Source organism: Lathyrus oleraceus, chromosome 5, assembly GCF_024323335.1.
Source record: "Lathyrus oleraceus cultivar Zhongwan6 chromosome 5, CAAS_Psat_ZW6_1.0, whole genome shotgun sequence".
Taxonomy (NCBI): Eukaryota; Viridiplantae; Streptophyta; class Magnoliopsida; order Fabales; family Fabaceae; genus Lathyrus; species Lathyrus oleraceus.
The window spans coordinates 586,861,092-586,880,466 of record NC_066583.1 but is presented as its reverse complement, the minus strand read 5'-3'; positions in this window follow the sequence as shown (position 1 = coordinate 586,880,466).

The window sequence follows — 19,375 nt, the reverse complement described above, 5'->3', positions numbered from 1 at the left end:
TTTCATGTTTATAATATGTACATTATATATTTATCTACTTTTTATTTTTTAATAAAATTTAATTATCATTCTTTTATGTATTCATTATGTGATTGTTTATATTTTTACATGAACATTCCGTGAAATTACATTAAAAAATATTTAACTTATAGAAAACAAATGAAAATTTGTAAAATTGTAAGATAATAATTTGTAAATTTTATCTCTTTTAAGAAAATGATATGATTGGAATAAAATTAATTTGCAAATAGTATTTTACAATAAATTATAAAGAGATTAATGGAGATGTACTAACCTAGTAAAAAAAAATTACACGATCATTCAATAAAAATATATCATTTTGCTATATCATATAAATAATTTAAAAAAAAGTTAATATGATTTAGTGGGATATAATCGTTATTGATCGAAAGTGTAAAATTAATTTACACTATCAATGTATCATTCATTTTCTCAATAATTGTTTAAAATTTTAAATAAAAAAAATAAATTAGTTTAATTAATTACTGAAATAATTTTATACTTTTTTTAATAACTCTTTAATATATATGATATTTTATCATTTACTTATAATCACACTATTTCTAAAAGTAAAAATCAAACAATATTTGAATTAGTTTTTAAAAACAAATCAACCAAACAAGTTTTTTCTTTTATTATCTCAAAAATAGTTTTACAAAACAAAGCTTCCAAATAAATTTTTATTTTATTTTCACCCTAAAAAAAATTCTTAAAACTAATTTATAAACCAGTTTTTAAAAACAAAAAGTTGAAATTGAATCAAACAAATCCTTACACTTTTAGTATTTTCTTCCTGGATTAGCACTAGATTTTGAAACAAACATCTTCATAGAGAGATTATGTCCATATTTGAGAAGTGATTCTTCCATTTGATGACATGCTTGCCTTAGAACATTTTATGATATTTTCATTTTTGAAGGTGGAATTGCGTGAGGAAGGTTGGACTTTGAAACAATAGCAGAAGAAAATACTGAAGATGAGATGGAGCATGCGAAACGATGAAGAAGGAAATAGTGTTTAAAAATTAAGATTTTTCACTTTAATTGAGTTAAGTTTCAATTAGGGTTAATTTGATCATTTTCAAGAGGGTAATTTGCCATCTATTACAAATTTAATTGAAAAATAAAAAAATTTACAAACATGTCATTGTCACATCAGATTTTTTTTAAAACCAAGAAGGGAATTCAAATATTTTTTTAAAGGAGGATTTTAAAAATATGCAAATTAATAAATTATTATAGTAAATTACTAAATTAATCCTAATTTTAACTCTAAATTTCCTTTAATAACTTAACATGTACCGTCCTCAAGATAATGTATGAATTGATTAACATGAAGAGGGGAAATTTTGAAAAATAAAAAAGAAGAAAGGAGGAGAACTTTAGAGAATTTAAGAGAACAACCAAAAGTTCTTTTCCTAGGTCAACGCATTTGGGCCTTTCTTTTTTGTCACTCACACACACACACCTTTCTATCCTGTCAATTTTACTGTTTGTCTTTTATTTTATAATTTCAGTTTTTTCCTTCGTATTCAACATTTTCGAAATCATCACAATTTTTCTATCTCAATAATTTTCCAGTGTATAAAATGTAAACTTGAACTATTGCATGAATATTTTTGGACGCACCGTTTTATAGTGTTTTTCAAGCCACGTAATCTTATTTGGTACAACTCTCACAACCATTTTGCTCTACTTTTTCATTTCTCTTCCTCTGCAAATTTAACTAAATCTAATAATAACATAATGTTAAAATATGCCCCACATTAGTTTTTTTCTTAAGCAAGGTATAATAAATAATAATAATAATAATAATAATAATAATAATAATAATAATAATAAGTGTATTAGGGTATTTGAACACTATTAGTATAATATAATGTTGAATTCAAATGTAAGTGGTTAAATGTCTCACATTGCTTATGAATGAATGAAATATTGAATTTATAAGAGAGATGATACAATTATCTAACACCTTAAGGTTTTGGATTGAGATGTGACGTCTCTCTCTTGTGGTCCTGGAGTATTAGTTCTGTTGGTGCTTCCGACTCTCACAGACTCTTCCACAGTACTATCAGAGTCGTGGTTCGACTTTGTGGGAGAGTGGAAGTTGGACTCGGTGTTGGATCCTGTTATAAGATGTGGGAGGCTCACATTTGTTGGGAAGAATATTGAGTGCAAACGTGAGTTGTTAAAAATTCCATATTATCTATAAATGAATGAAATATTTGATTTATAAGAGAGATTATTCATTTACCTAATATTTTAAGATTTTAGATTGAGATGCGTCGTTTTTCCAAACTCCTCAGCATGTTATTTTTGTTTACCGTCATTGACTTGACAGAATACCAAAAGGTATTCGAAGAAGGTTGACCTTTTTTTAGTGGACGATTCTCAACCAATATCTCCTTTCTACCTTTGACATCAAAATTAGGAGTTTGTTGTTTTATGTTCTAATTTCACTGGTAACGAGATATCCTTAAATAAGTCTCGAATGTTGTCCAATAAATCCAATGCATCATGGAGTTTCTTAGGTCACTTCTTTCTTGAGGCATTTACAATCTTCTCAAAGATTAGCTTTAATTGTTTGTTTGAAACCTCCACTTGTTTATTTGAGGGTCATAAGAGATCGCCGCCTTGTGTTTAACATTACACTTGGACATTAGGTTATCCAAATAGTTACTAAAAAAATGTGTCCCCTATTACTGATTAAAAGTCTCCGGACTTTAAATTGAAAAGAGATTTTCTTAAGAAATTCTTTTATTAGTCACATTTTGTTTGTAAATAAATGTGAAGCCAATAAATAAGAACCAGACTTGTTCAATGTATTATGTAATGATTATAGTTAGGTAGCTTTTTTTAATTGTCCCATAATTGACTCAGAATTTCATTTGGCCTTCTAATCAACTTTTTTTTAAGTCCCTCTAAACACTTTCTTTAAATTATAAGTTTTAATCTCAATTTTATTTTACAAAAGTTGATGCTATAACTTTTTGAATAAATGTCACTGTTAAAATATTTTTAAAAAGTGAATAACTTAGGGTATGTTTGAAACACTTTTCAATTTTAGTTCTTAAAATTTGTTTTTCAAATCTATTTTAAAAAACTATTTTTAAGAAGAAAATTAACAAAAAAATTTGTTTGATAAACTAATTTTTTAAAACTGTTTTGAAAATATGAAAATGAAAAAACTTGTTTGATAATCTAATCTTTTAATAATATTTTAAGAAGAGAATAAAAATGCATATTTTGTCATTTACTTTTAAAATCTATTTTATTATATAAAATATTACAAACTTAAGAAAATTAATTGATATTTGATCAAATACAAATAATTGGGTTAAATTAATTTTTAATTTTACAAATCACATAACACTTGTTTGTAACAATAATAAGAAAAAAACAAGTAAAAAATGGGATTCCACGTTTAATAGAAAAAAAATTATATAGTGAAAATAATTAAAAAACACAAAAAAAATTAAGTAAAATAAATAAATATATTTGAAAAGGTTACTTATACATAAAAAGAGCATAAATAAAAGAAATAACATACTCTTTCAAATACGTTTTTCTATTTTATTTTTAAAATATAAAAATTATAAAAATTACTTAATGAAAATTATAAATTTTTATGTTTTTCCTTCAAGTTTTATAATACTAAAAACTAAAAAGTAAGAAGCAAAACACAACTAAACTGTTTCACTTTTTTGCTTTTAAAAACTGAAAAATAGAAAAGAATTTTTAAAAACACTTTTGCAAAACATTATATTCAAACAAGTTTTTAAATTTTAAATTTTCAAAAACTAAAAAAGAGTTTTTAAGATGCATTTCAAATAGGCCCTTAATAACTTAAGTATTTAGTTTTTAGTTTAATACATTAATTATTAATTTAAAATTATAAATAAATTAATAAAGATTAATGATTAAATAAAACTATTTACAAAATCAATGTCATTAAGATATTTCATAATAGTATTGTTCGGACATGTCCACATAGTCCATGAAGTGGTCTAAAAAACAAGTGTAAAAGAAGGCACACATAATATGTGGACTCTCATTCCTTTCAAAGACATGCGATCACGCCCTCTATCACACCTCTCATTGTTAGGTCTAATAGAACAACAACTCACACAAGATGTTGAATCACACATAAAATATTTCAATCGCTAATACTATATAAGGACATGGTCGCGTCATTTTAGGTATTTAATTCATTCCCATTAACAAACTAATTTTTACTCAGTCACTGACTTGGACGCTGGAGTGCTAACCATGCAAGTCCACTCATTCTCCGTCTCACTAGAAATCTGATCCACCACATTGGAGGTCAGATCCTACAAGTATGAGCTCCATGCTATCACTTTATCACTTATTTATGGTTCTCTTAATGGAACAGTGACACTGCCTATGGGAATCGATTATTGATTCTTACCATTTTTCAATGAAACCAATGTCTCTTCACCGAAGACACGAGTAATTGATCTTCTTCACACAAAGCACCGATTTATTTGTCGAACATATTAGATATCAAACTCATGAAGCCATTGTGGCATCAAAGTTTACGAGTTATGCCGCTCAACGTCACACTATTGTTGCGGCGGCTGAAGTTAACAAGGCTCCATTTCCTCCTCCAATAGAGAATGATAAAGTTCTTGTGATCTCACCATTGGTTATTGCGCAAGAAAATATTTCTCCTCCAAGAATCGACCTGGGAAAGTTCCAAGCTTTTTCATTCATCCAACCCATCAAAAAGCTTTGCCAAGGCCAATCTTCGCATCAACCTCTGTCACAATCGTTAATATCGAAACAAGAAATTCTCCTTCTTATTCAACAAATGCAAGCCAAGAAAGGCATGCAAGAAGCTATCGACCTATTGAACATTATCTATAACTTGGTACAACAACAAAACTCTTAAGCCTCGGAGAACATGATACTCAAAATTGAAGAGAACCTGTAGTACCCTTTCCTAAGAGCCATCACCTTATGCGAGGCGCTTTTATGCAACTACTAAAGATTCATATTGTAGTTTGGTTCAACAGACGTGGTCTCATCACCTTGAGAAATTATGAGGTCACCAAGTCGTAAACGATACAGGGGAAATTAGACTCTCTCACCTTACTCTTAACGGAGAAGTGGTTGTCATACTCTATCAGATGTTCCCCTTTCCCATAGCTCTCAAGCACGCCACTTTTGGAGAAGAGAAAGGCACAATGAAGTATTCCCAACCTGTGAGTCAAAAAGGAAACTAATCTCCATGCACATTCTTGAAAGCAGGATCTCGAGGTCTTCGATAAACTCCAAAAGGTATAAAGTTATGATGATGTGAGGGATCTTAACGAGCACATCAAACATGTGGACGGTAAATTGGATTATTATCATCTCGAAGGAGTTATGAAATGTAATTTCTTTGCATTAACCTTTATGGAGCTTCTATGACCTGGTTTAGAACCTTCCCAAACAGGAGCATATATTCATGGAAGAAGTTATGTGACTCGTTCACCAGTCAACTTATCGCTTGAAAGTGGGCAACCTACTACCATGGTTTTTCTCAGCAGGATCATGTAGAAGAAGAAAGAGACCACACGATAGTACATTGTCAGATTTATCGAGGTAGTAGTAGGGGGTGTACATGTGATGTATTAAAATATTGGATATTTAAAAAGGAACTGAGATTAGATTGCATGTTGCGATAAACATTAGGTTTATAAGGCGATTGCAACTTAAGTGACGTACTGAAAATGGCCCAATCCATATCAACTACGAAAAAAACTCTAAGATAAATAGAAGACCCAGAGAACAAGAAATAATGGATACGACCGGGCGTCACAAAAAGATAGTAACCGTCATAGATATGACAAATAGTGAGAACTTCATGGCGTATTTTCCGTGTATACTCCTTTAAACACATCGAGGGAGAAAATGTGTCGAGAGTTCACAAACAATGAGCTCAAAGAAGTCAACATTAGGAACCTCTATCTAGTTAGAGATCCATCTAGAATAGATAAGTCAAAATATTATGGTTCCCACAAAAGTCACGACCACGACACCAATGAGTGCATCCACCTGAAGGATGTGATTGAAGAACCAATCAAAAAGGAATGGCTCACCGAGTAAACCTAGGAAAGAGGTTAGAGAGACAATTGAGACCGAAAGAAAGATCACGTGGGATGGGATGAGTCACCAAATAAAAAATGCTTTTTTCGTCCAAAGAAGGCATCCCCAAAAATAACTATCAAGGTCATAAGCAGATCCAAGGAGAAGAAATATAATAGCACCATAAGAGTGGAAGATTGAAAAGGGAACTGACAATATATGGCTTTCATTACTAGAGACCTCCCTAGAGAAAAAAACTCCATTAATAGGACTATGAAGAGAAGATTCTTGAGTTAATGAAAATTAACAAGAATGAAGGAACAACCCTTAATAGGAATCCAAAAAGGCCTACCATCGGGTTTCGGGATAGAAAAAAGGTGGGTGGAATTCTAAATGAGATGATTTCATTGGTTATAACAGCAATAATGGAAAATTTTGATGTATCAAGGATCCTCATTGATTGGGAGGGCTCTTACGAAATTATATACATAAAGCTTTTCGAGAAGCTTAGACTATAAAACAAAAAAGGTATGGTCATACGAGGTATCTGACCTACATGCCTTTAACGACACACTAACTTGCCCCTACGGGTATATTGAGTTGATTATCACCTTAGGAGAAGGGAAAGACATCAGAACCTTTGACCTACAATTCCTAGTAATTCTTTGTGTGAGCGTCTACAATTGCATCATAGGCAGACCCTTCATGTCAATGTTGGATGATGTGGCCTCTCCGGTCCACCTCAATATGAAGTATCACAATTCTCACAAGAGTCGGTAAAAATTTGCACCTACCTATTTGGAGCACGAAGGATACATAAATCCTTGCAACACGACTAGAAGGGAATAAACAAAGAAGGAAATGGAAATCAGTATGGTCTCCCTCACTAAGTAGTTAGAAAAAATGACTATCAAACCCTCACAAAAAAGGACCAAGGATCCCATCAAGTATGACACAAATGATTCTTACTTGAGATATGGAGGGGACAACTTTGAATAAAAACTAAGGTCAGCCGTGGAATGTTGTATGAAGCTGTAATCATAAGTTAAAATCTCTTGGTCAGGTTTCTGGTCCAACTACAATCACATGAGAAACAATAAGTAAACAAAATGAGGGAATTCCATTAAGCAAAAATTATGGAATTCATTTATGCTACCAAAGACCTATTTGTCGTCCAACATCTCCTATTTAGGACAAATTATCTCACAAGAAATATGCATCATGGGATGAAAAAACTTCACTTATTGCAGGAAATTTTCAAACAAAACTTGCATAACAAAGAAACTAATTTCACATACTCTTTGGATAACTCAAGGTTTTTATGACACATCTCTCAAAAATGGTCATCATCTTTCTTCCAACCTTCTTAAGCCTCACTCAGAGACGACTCTAAATCCTTCACCCTCTTACAAAAAGCTTATAGTTCCTGGTTAGCCTCTGCAAGAGGAACCTCAATTATATATAACATCGAACGATATGGTGTTAGAGCTTCATTTTTATCCTTCATCTCTTGCACAAGATATTGCACCCTCTCAACCAATAAGTGAAGGTGAAATTCTGGTGTAGTCAGAGTTCAAATGTTCTACTCCAAGTCATGACATCTGATCCAACATTGTTACTAATACAGCAAGACATTTATACAAATTAAAACCCAGTACTGATATGCACACATTCACAGATGTCACGACATCTGCTACTATATCACCATAGTATGGAAAAACACCCAGTTTTGTCCATCTGGTACAAAGACACAGCAGAGATCAAACATATCACTTACTTCTGTTGAGCCTGCACAGTTATCAGCATGATGTCTCAACATTGATTTGAACATCACCTGTTACAGCATTACAGTTTCACCTTATTTTACAACAGACAGAATTATAACGTGCAGAAGGTAAAAACACAAGTAATTGTTAACCCAGTTCGGTGCAACATCACCTACTCTGGGGGCATACCAAGCCAGGAAGAAGATCCACTATCAGCAGTATTAATTCAGAGTTAAACTCCCCCGTTTACAACTCTTCACTTAATCCCTACCCAATGCAATCTATACCTAGGAACTCCTAGATAGAAACCTCCAGTTTCCATTCCTATCACTACAAATACAATGTAATGCTAAGCAACTTGAACTTGCTTCACAGCTTCGTTCAAGACCATAACAAACTCTTACCTACAGGCTTTGAGTTACAAATAATCTCATGCCTTCGAGCATTGAGAAACACATGGTAACCTTCCCACAGATTGGGAGGTTTACCTCACACACACCCCTAATTTTACATTCTTTTAGGCTTATGAAACCTAGGTTACAATCTGTTATTTATAACCTAAACACCCAACTGGATTTGGGCCTTGTACTTGTATTTCCTAAAATTAAGGTTAAGCAAGTTAACCTAATTTCCACATATTAGGGTGCTAACAAATAGGCTATTTGTTAGGTTCATTAAATGTAGCTCAGTTGTTAGTTTCCTGGATTTTAGCTCAGCTGTTGGATTCCTGAAAAATAGCTTGAGAAAAATACTGAAACAAAAAAACTAACCATCCTACACTTTAGCATATGCTGTCAGGAATGAATGTCATAACATTCAGTTTGACGTCCAGAACATAGACCATATGCTAGGTCTGTTATTTTCCTGAAAACAGACTGTACTAAATGCTGAATTATACAAGACCAACCAGTCTATACTTCAGTATCAGCTGTCAGAGATAAATGTCATAACATCCAGTTTGACATTTAGACAATGGGCCATATGCCAGGTCTGTTATTCTCCTGAAAAACAGACTGAAATAAATACTGAACTGTAGCAGAAAAATCAACCTGCCTATTATTCAGTATATGCTGTCAATGATGAATGTCATAACATTCTGTTTGACATTCAGACAGTAGGCCTTATGCCAGGTCTGTTACTCTCCTGAAAAACAGATTGAACTCAATACTGAGCTATAACAGAAAAACCAACTATTCTATAGTTCAGTATCTGATGTCATGGATGAATGTCATAACATCCAGTTTGACATTCAGTAAGTCCTGTATTGAATGACTGTCATAACAGAACAGAAAATCAGCCTGCTGTTAGTTTCCTGAAAATCAGCCTGAGATAAATAACAGAAAAACTAACTGGCCTGTCAGGGATGAATGTCATAACATCCAGTTTGACATTCAGTAAATCCTGTATTAGCTAATCCTGCAGCATACTACTTAAGCATGTCATGACATCAGTCAAGACATCTAAGTACAGTAACTGTTTTAACACAAAATGCAGCCAATCAAAAACATCTACAAACTCCCCCTTTGGCAAATTTTTGGCTAAAACAACTTGGCATCACAACAGAGTTCACAGCAGCGGAAAGCACACATCCAAGCAGAGAATCAAGTTAGCTAATACACTAATCACACACAGAAGATAAACTTCACACAGCAACAACACATAGAAGATAGCAAACAACAACATAACCTCTTGTTTTAAAGGACCTTCATCTTCACAGAAATCTGTTGTCCTGGGGTATAGGTGTTACTCCCCCTTTTTGTCAAAAATGTTGCCAAAGCAACTTAATATTACAGACCAAAACAGACAAAATTACAAGTAATATACCCAGTATTGTTTTAGTGACTTTTGTGCCTGAAACCAACTTCTGCTTGCTTCTGGTACATCCTCAGGACAATGTTTCTCTCCCCCTTTTTAGCTAAACATTTATAAATGAAACCTTCACAAACCAGATCCAGGCGCAGTATTCCCAAATCTTAACAAACCCCATGGTTTAGAGGGAATGGAATGTCGCTCTTGTGAGAAGAGGAGTGCTGGTACATCCTTTAAATAGGCCAGACCGTGCTTAGGAATTAACGGTAGGAGTAAATACTTGGTCAATATCCATAAATATTTGCTGAGAATCTGTCAGAGAATCACCAACAATATCCCAGACTATCTTTGAATAACTCTTGACTGTTTCTTTTCAGAAACAACAGTTCTAATGCATGTAGACTATTCCATATATGTTGTCAGACACATTGCAAGCGATGTCTTAACATTCAACACGGCTTTTGTCTGCATTCTTCATGTATTCTCCCTATCACCATTTCCTAAAACCACTTTCTTACCTCCAGTGGTAGCTTGACATCTAGCACCACTACAACCAAAATCACAAACAACAGTAGATGGTTACTCCCCCTGTACCACACAACTGTAACACACAGGCTCATTCTAATATATCATAATGAGACACACCACATCCATATTTCCTTATGACTGTAAGTTTCAGAAGGAAATAACAATATTGTCCAAGGCAATGTCATGACATCCAGTCAGACATTCTTCTGCTCACTCAGCCTTGACACACACCACATCATCCCAATAACTAACAAGGTGCCATACCTTGTTATCTGAGAACACATAGACCACAAGCTTGATGATTACTTGCAGCATAAAGAAAGAACTCCCCCTGTCATGAACAACTAACTCTCCTCTTGAAACTTGGAGATCACACATGAACATATCCAACACCCCAAAGTTGGACCTTCACCTACTTCCTGATTCAAAGAGAACCCAGACCACTTGATGAATGGAAAACATAAGACGCATCTTCATGTCTTCAAGAGCACACCCTCTGTTCAACCCTCTTGGCTGAACACATCCGCACTTTGTGTCAATCTCTCTTCTAACCAGAACAGAAAACCGCTTCACAAAATGTTCTAACATTAGTTAGGACATCCTTCACAACATAACAAAGAACACCATCTGATAATCTTCAGATATCACTGAGTCACCAGCTTGATCCAAAAGAACCCAAACATAAATTGGGACATATACATTCTCATCCCATTACAAGAGATAATCTTCCATAGATAGCTCAGAACTCCTACCACAAGCTCCAAGAAATGAATAGAAAACACCTCCTTTTGTCTTCAACTTACTACTTTTCTGCTCAAAAGTAATTTGTCTCAGACTTTCCTCAAGAATAATCAGCTGCCATATGTTGATTATCTTGATTCTTCAAACTCATGGACCAAATGCCACTGGTTGATTACCTCCTTCTTGAATCCTCATATGAAAAAGTCAAATGTCACTTATTGACCTCTCCACGTTTATCAGACTTCTCCCAAAGATATTCTGACCTTCCAAGTGAGACTTGAACTTCAAGCTACATGTTAAACAAAACTTAGATTCTCTAAGACATGAACATGTAACATCTTCTCCATCCAGCAACTCCAAAGAACTGCAATGAGAACGATCTTTTTGAAGTACCCAATCTACAACTCTGTAGACCCTTCTATCTTAAGTTGATGTGCCACTTCACCAACTAAGATTATGATGTTGAACCAAATGTCACAACATTGTGTTTTAACATCTAGCTGTTGAATTCAGCTCCTTCTTCTGCCACTTGAAAGAACTTCCTCCCTACACAGAACAAGAGTTCAACGCTCTCATAGACTTGATTGTGGAACCAAGTTTGAGTAAACAACCTCCATCCTGCAGGTTTGCAGTTAAGTCATCCAAGCTCACACCTCGATGAATCCCTGCTTCTTCTCCAAAGACATCAGACACTCTGATGCATGAGTCTTCAGAAGGACCAGTTAGAAACTAACCCTTCAGCTATACCAAGGATTCCACTTCCTAAAGCAAGGTTGTTTCCATGATGTCAAGAATGCTGCCACTTGTTCTTAACTCCATAGTGTGCATTAGCCAATGCACTTCCTTACCTAGATCAGAAATAAACTGATCCAAGTAACCACCATCAAGACTATGATGTCTTCTTCTTCTTGTACACACCAAGGCTGAACATGTTTCTTGCCAGGAAACCTTTTCAGAGATCATATGCTTTTGCTGCCACCAAAGAGATAGATCATAAACCAATGTACTATCCTTCCTGTGATTCTGCACAGGGTCTTGAAGAAGAGATGTTCCAACATCTTTAAGAACATCAGTTATCTTGAGCTCCAAGGATAATCAATTAAATACTTGTACTTGGCCCAAGTAGACATTGATCTTAAATCCTTTCCCAATTATCCTTTCAGATACTTCCACCATAAGAATACTTTGAAAATACTCTTCTTGTGTCAACATCTTCTGCTTGCGAGCACCTCAACAGTTTTGAGAATCTTTCCAGATTAGATTCACCCTTAGGAATGAGAGAGATGAATCCTTCCTTGCAAATGTGTCACACAACAACCAGAACCCATGTGACACAGGTCAACAACCACCCAGACCCTAGGCTGACCAAACGTGAGGAGGTTAACCAAAACTCCCCCTCAAATTAACAATCATGGAAACTCCACACTAATATCCATGCATTGTACACAAGTGTCTCAACATGACATACACCATCCCTACCAGTGGCAACTAACTCTATGAGTTATACCTATACATACTCCAATCACACCAATCAGACTCCAGCTGACCATAAGTACTAAAAAAAACACCAGTCAATAGTAGATATGCATTGCCAGAGCATACCACCTCAAACAACCTCTGAATCTTCATATTCTCACTCCTTGAAAGAACTGCCACTTCTGAGCGTGGTGTTTGAATAACAAGATTCATGGTCCCAATCCTCTTAAATGAAATAACAATCAGGTTATCCCATTATTGACTTCTAACATCCAGGGGACATGTCTTCCAACACAACATAGTACTTCAGGGAACAACTATCCAACCCTGATCAATCTACAGGAATAAGACAACCAGCAGGAAATTTCACAATGTCACATCTCAACCAGCTCCACTTCTAGAGATCAAACATCTAAAAGTGACCTTCTTGAGCACACACACAGTTGACCCTACCCTTGTCAACTTAGCACACACAGATGTCTCCTCTTCCAGGTCAGGAGTAGGTTCCAAACAAAAATATCCCTTTGTTTGACACCTAAAAACATCTGCTATTTAACCAGTAGTTGCATACTTGTTGAACAACATGTTCTAACATCACATAGAACATTAGTTCCACCTCCTTGGAACAAAACCCTCCTTGAAAGTCTTCAAGATTTTCATATACACTACCCAAGAGAGTAAAAGAATCAGTGATCAGGTGATGCTTACAATCCTGAAGTGAGAACGTCATGATGAGTGGACTTGAGGAGACTCAAGTATCTTTGACATCTTCAGTAGATTATAATGCAATCTTGAATACAACAGCCTTTCATCCACATGAGGGGAAACTACATCAGAGTTTGAGTTTTGCCAGGTATTATGCAGCGGAAATCATAATACTGAAGGTGAGAAAAACAAGAAAGGGGGGGTTTGAATTGTTTGAAAAATAAGCGCTTTTCTAAAATAAAAATCACACAATGATTTTATACTGGTTCGCTTATAACACAAAGCTACTCCAGTCCACCCGGCCAAGGTGATTTCGCCTTCAACAAGGACTTAATCCACTAATCTTGAAAGATTACAAACAACCCCTAAGAGAGAAGAAAATCTCTTAGTCCTCTCAAGTCTACAGACCACACAAAGTCACTTGAGGAAATCAATCAAATAAAAGATACAAGATATGTAATCTAGAGTGCTTCTAAGAAAGCAAGTATTACAAATTTAAGAACAGATTTTTCACTTGATAAGCAAAAGCTTAGTGAAATTCTTTGAGAACAAAGATGATTTTCTTGAGCGTGAAATAATTCAGTATAGTTTTGGCTAGTTGATTTCTTACTTACTGAAAGTTGATTTCTTCTCTATTTATATAGGAGTTGAAGTAGTGTTGAAATAGAGTTGAAGTAGAGTTAAATCTGCTGGATAATGAGATGTAATTACGCCATTCCATAAATAGCTTCTGCAGGAGACTTTTTCTTTTAGAAGTGACTGCTTACCACAAGTAGTATCTTCTCTCTTGGAAGAGGAGATTAACGTCTCTTTCTAATTGAGGAAATCCATTTGCAGAACTTTAACTTGGCTTAAACGTTACTTCATCATGATTAACAAATCTGATTAGAGTCTTCGTGTATCTGGAGAATCTTGGGATCTGGCTTCTGATGATATTTCTTGAGAGTTCAGATAGTGCTGATAAATTTCAGAGTTTACAGAAGGCATTTGTTCAGAGTCAGAGCTTCTAGACTTTACTTCATGTTCAGATGCTTCTGATACTTTGCAGTTTTGTCCAGAGTCAGAGCTTCTTGAAACGAGATTCCACTTTAGATGCTTCTGATACTTGAGAATTTGTATCTGATCTTGTTGTGCATCTGATGACATCATCAGATTTATTTCTTCTTTCTTTAGAACCCTGCACACTTAGAAACTTTTCGTTAGGATGCCATTTTTGGTTTCATCCTTTGTTATCATCAAAATCAAGGAATCTGTTGTAGAACAATTTTTGTTCTTAAAATCTCCCCCTTTTTGATGATGACAAAACAACTTAAAATAGCAGATGAAACATGAATAAAATAAGATCAGATAGACAGAAGCTCCCCCTGAGTCAGAGCTAGGGAGTTCAGAAGTTCTTACCAGAGCTTTCCAAGTAATAAGATTTCTGAAAACTTTCTGCAATTTCTTAAATTTAATGTGAGAGCTATTTAATCAGAGCTATATCTACAAATGTTGCAGAGTGCTTAAGGTTTTAGACAATTTTCATCAGAGCTATTTAATGATTTCTCCCCCTTTTTGTCAGAATCAAAAAGGTAGATATATAAAAAAAATAACAAGATAATAAAGAGAAAAACATTTCATTAATCAGAAGCACAAGGGCACAAAGGCATTCAAAAACATCAGATCCAAGAGAATATCAGAGCTAAAGAAGACAGAAGCAAAAACACTAGGCAAGCAAACAAAATAAATCCTAAGTGCCTAAGGGTTCGGAGGTTGAGGAAGTCTCTGAAGCAACATGGCAAACATGTTCTGGATGTTTTCATTTAAAGCATCTTGCTTGTCCATCCTGGCACGGAGCTCATTCTGATCTTGCTTGATTTCTTTCTGATCTTGCTTGATCTCTTTCAGAGCATGAAGAATCATAGGGATCGCAGAGGAAGACTCCCCCTGAGTCAGAGCCTGCTGAGCTTCAGCTTCAGCAGCAGCTTGGGCTTCTGCATCCGCCTGAGCCTTGGCTTCAGCTTCCTTAATCCTTAGAAGTTCTGCTTCCTTTGCCAGTCTTTCTTCTTCTAACCTTCTTGCTTCTTCTTCAGCTTCCCTAGCCAATCTTTCCTCCTCTAATCTTCTGGCCTCAGCTTCTCTGGCCAATCTCTCTTGGAGTCGTTCCTCAGCATCTCTGATGTAGCCATTTCTGACTTGTTCAGAGATACTCTTCAGCCTATAAGACTCAGAGGTCATCCAACTAATGACTCTGTTCCAGTGTGTCCTAACAGATTTAGGATCATCACTAACTTCAGAGTTTTTAGCCAGAGACTTGACCTTCTGGACTGAAGCTTCTGCAACCTGTATAATGGCCTCCTCAAGGGTAGGTATGGTAAGATCAGGTTCAGGTTCAGGAGAATGAGGTGGAGAGTTTTGAGGGCTAAGATTTAGAGTTTGAGGTTCAGATTCTGCTTCTGGTTGAAGTTCAGAATCTGCTTCTGGTTGGAGACTGGGGGATGAAGCATAGAGTGGGTTTAGGTCTAATGGGTCAGAGTCTGGTTCAGGTACAGCGGGAATAATTGGTGGAGTGATATTAGAGGTGAAAGGATCAGATGGTTGAGTTTCAGAGGGGAGAGTTGTTGTTTGTTGTGGTGGAAATGAAGTTTGGAGTGGTGAGGTTACTTCAGATTGTGTTAGAGTTTGTTGTTGAGAGGCAAATCTGTTGGCATAGAGAGTGGCTATGGTTGGGGATTCAGGATCAGAAAAATCAGGGTCAGAAGAGAGGGAAACATGAGGAGGTGATTCAGGTTCAGAGGATGAAGAAGAAGAAGAAGGACTTAGGTGAGTTTGTGCAGGTATAGAGGGAGGAATGAAGGTTCTGGCTATGTTTAGAACTGGTGTAGGTTGGGAGGTTCTGGTGATTGAGGGTGGGATTTCAGAGGTAGTATATAAGGGAGGTGTTGTGAGAGGATGAGAAGAAGCCATCATAGGTACAGAAGTAACAGGAGGAATAGACTTACTAGTTGAGATTTGCAGAGGAGCTGAGGATCCGCTTCCAGAAGCTCCTTCAGTTCTGGCTTTCTTTGCTTTCCTTGCCTCAGCAGCTATCTGTTTCTCAGAGACACCTCTCTTGTATCTGACTAGATCTTCTTCTGAATCCAGACAGTCATCGATGCTGAAATCAGAGACATCAACACCTTCTTCCAGCAGACGATGAAGATAGAGGGCAACAGCGTCTCTGGGCTCATTCTTGAAGAATCTGGCCAGGCCATGAGGCATCTTCCTCTGATCTTTTAGAGATTCCCAGGAAACATCCAGAGTGGGCTTGACTCTAATCTCTTTGATGATTCCCATGCTCTTGAGGTTTTTGGCATTCAGAGGCTTTCCCACATCAATTGCCAGATCATCCATACATCTGGTCTTTTCCAGAGCGTCTACCAGTCCATGCTCAATGAAGATGTCAGAGAGCAATCTACCCAGAGGAATGTAGGATCTGGGCTTCATGTTATTCCTGGTTTCTCTGACTGAATCCCTCAGATATCTGAACAGGAGAGTAGGGAGGTTGATCTTGATACCCTTCTGAATGCAGTACAGAATGCATTTCTGGTCTGCATTGATATAATCTGAAGAGTTAGAGGTTGGACGGTGATGGATTGTTCCCAGAATTATCTTCAGCCAAACTCGGAGGTTCTGGTGAAGCTCCTTGTTCTTAGAGGGGTTTCCTTCAACATTAGGTTTGAAGATTGTTGGGTTGATGACTTCAGTGATGCGCTTTGACCTTGGAGGAATGTTGTAAATCCTTTTTCCTCCACTTTCCTCCATATTCAGCAAGGAGGCTATTGACGCTTCAGTGATGACAATTTTTACCCCTAGAACAAAAGAGACAATGAATTGGTCATCCGCATCAGCATGTCTCCAGAATTCCTTGACCAGAAGAGGGTAGATTGGACCATAAAGCCTGTCGAAGTAGGTTTCCCATCCTTGTTGACGAAGTTCCTTGGTAAGATCAACGCCATTTCTTCTTAGGTTGTCAAAATCAACCAAAGATTCATACAAAACATCCAAACCTTCAAAGGGAGTTGAAAGGTTTATGTGGCTTTCTCGGTCAAGAATGTGGGGTTCTTGATAAACAGGGGTTATGGTGACGCCTGTAACAGTTGGTGTTTGAGTGTTTGAGGTTTGGGGATTAGAAGCGGATTCCATCTGTTGGGAGAAGTTAAAAACTTCTTGCTGTTGAGCATCCATGAAGAAGATTGATGAAGAAGGTGAAAAACTTGCAGAGAACTTGCAGAGAAGGGTTTAGGGTTTAAGAGTGAGTGAGAGTGATAAGTGTGTGAAATGTGAGAAAAGTGTTTATATACCTTAAGTAAAACACATGCAAAACGACACCTCAGAATGCGTTAAACACAATACTCAAAATAGCACGCTTGGGGGGAAAAAATGATTACAGCTCATAAATGAATGTCTAATCTCACAGTTTGCACACTGCTCGAGGAAAACTCAAACGTCTGCCTTTTGAATTTCTTGACAGCTGTCTAGAAGTTCTAAGGTTTGACGCTCAGAGCTCCACGTGTTTAATGTATCTGATCTTCAGGAATACCAAGAGATTGGTTTCTGAAGATTTCTAACTCAGATATCTTCTTAACTTGTAGAAGTATCAGAGTCAGAGGCAGAAGTGTATTTGTTTTTATCAGAGTCTCATTTTACATATTCAGAGCCAAATTTTACTCAGGGCAATTTTTAATGTTCAGATTCTCTAATATAAAAAGAAATCTATCTTCAGCTAGAGGCTTAGTAAAGATATCTGCCCATTGATGTTCTGTATCAATGAACTTCAATGTTACTATCCCTTTCTGAACATAGTCTCTGATAAAATGATGTTTTATTTCTATGTGTTTGGCTCTGGAATGTAGAATAGGATTCTTACTTAAACAAATAGCAGCAGTATTATCACAAAAGATAGGAATGTTACTCTCAAATATCTGAAGATCTTCTAGCTGATGCTTCATCCAGAGCATCTGAGTTGTGCACAGTGATGCTGAGATATACTCTGCTTCTGCAGTTGATAGAGCGATAGTTGACTGTCTTTTGCTAGCCCAAGAGATCAAATTGTTTCCCAGAAGCTGGCAATTTCCAGATGTGCTTTTTCGTTCTATTCTATCTCCTGCATAATCTGCATCACAATAACCAGAAAGCCTATACTCTGATGTTTTCTCATACATCAGGCCCAGGTTAGGAGTTCCTTTCAGATACTTAAGAATTCTCTTAACAGCTGTTAAATGAGATTCTCTAGGATCTGATTGGAATCTGGCACAAAGACAGACGCTAAAGAGAATATCAGGACGAGTAGCAGTCAGATAGAGAAGAGAGCCTATCATACCTCGATAGAGCTTCTGACAAACCTTGTTGCTTACCTCTTCCTTTTCCAGAATGCAAGTTGGGTGCATGGGAGTCTTTGCAGAGTTGCATTCAGTCATGTCAAACTTCTTCAGAACGTCTTTAATGTACTTACTTTGATGAATGTACGTGACTTCTGGAGTTTGATTGATTTGAATTCCCAGAAAGAACTTTAATTCTTGCATTAAACTCATTTCAAATTCTGCCTGCATTAACTTGGAAAATTCTTGGCAAACAGAGATATTAGCAGAACCAAAAATAATGTCATCAACATAAATCTGGCATATCACGAGATCATTTTTATGGTTTTTACAGAAGAGTGTAGAATCAACTTTCCCTCTGATAAAATTTTGTTCCAGAAGAAAATTGCTTAGACGTTCATACCAAGCTCTGGGGGCTTGTTTTAGTCCATATAAAGATTTTTTAAGTTTGAAAACATGTTCTGGAAAGTTTGAATTTTCAAAACCTGGAGGTTGATTTACATACACTTCTTCTGAAATATAACCATTTAGAAATGCACTCTTGACATCCATTTGGTATAATTTAATAGAATGATTAATAGCAAAAGATACAAGAAGACGAATAGATTCTAACCTCGCGACTGGAGCAAAAGTTTCATTATAATCAATACCTTCTTGTTGACTATAACCTTGAGCTACCAGTCGTGCTTTGTTTCTGACAACTTCTCCTTTCTCGTTCAGTTTGTTTCTGAAAACCCATCTGGTTCCAATGACATGAGTGCCTCTGGGTTTAGGAACGAGATCCCAGACATCATTCTTGGAGAATTGATCTAACTCTTCTTGCATAGCTGCCACCCAATCGTTATCTTGAAGAGCTTCATCACAGGACGTAGGCTCAATCAGAGACACTAGTCCCAGA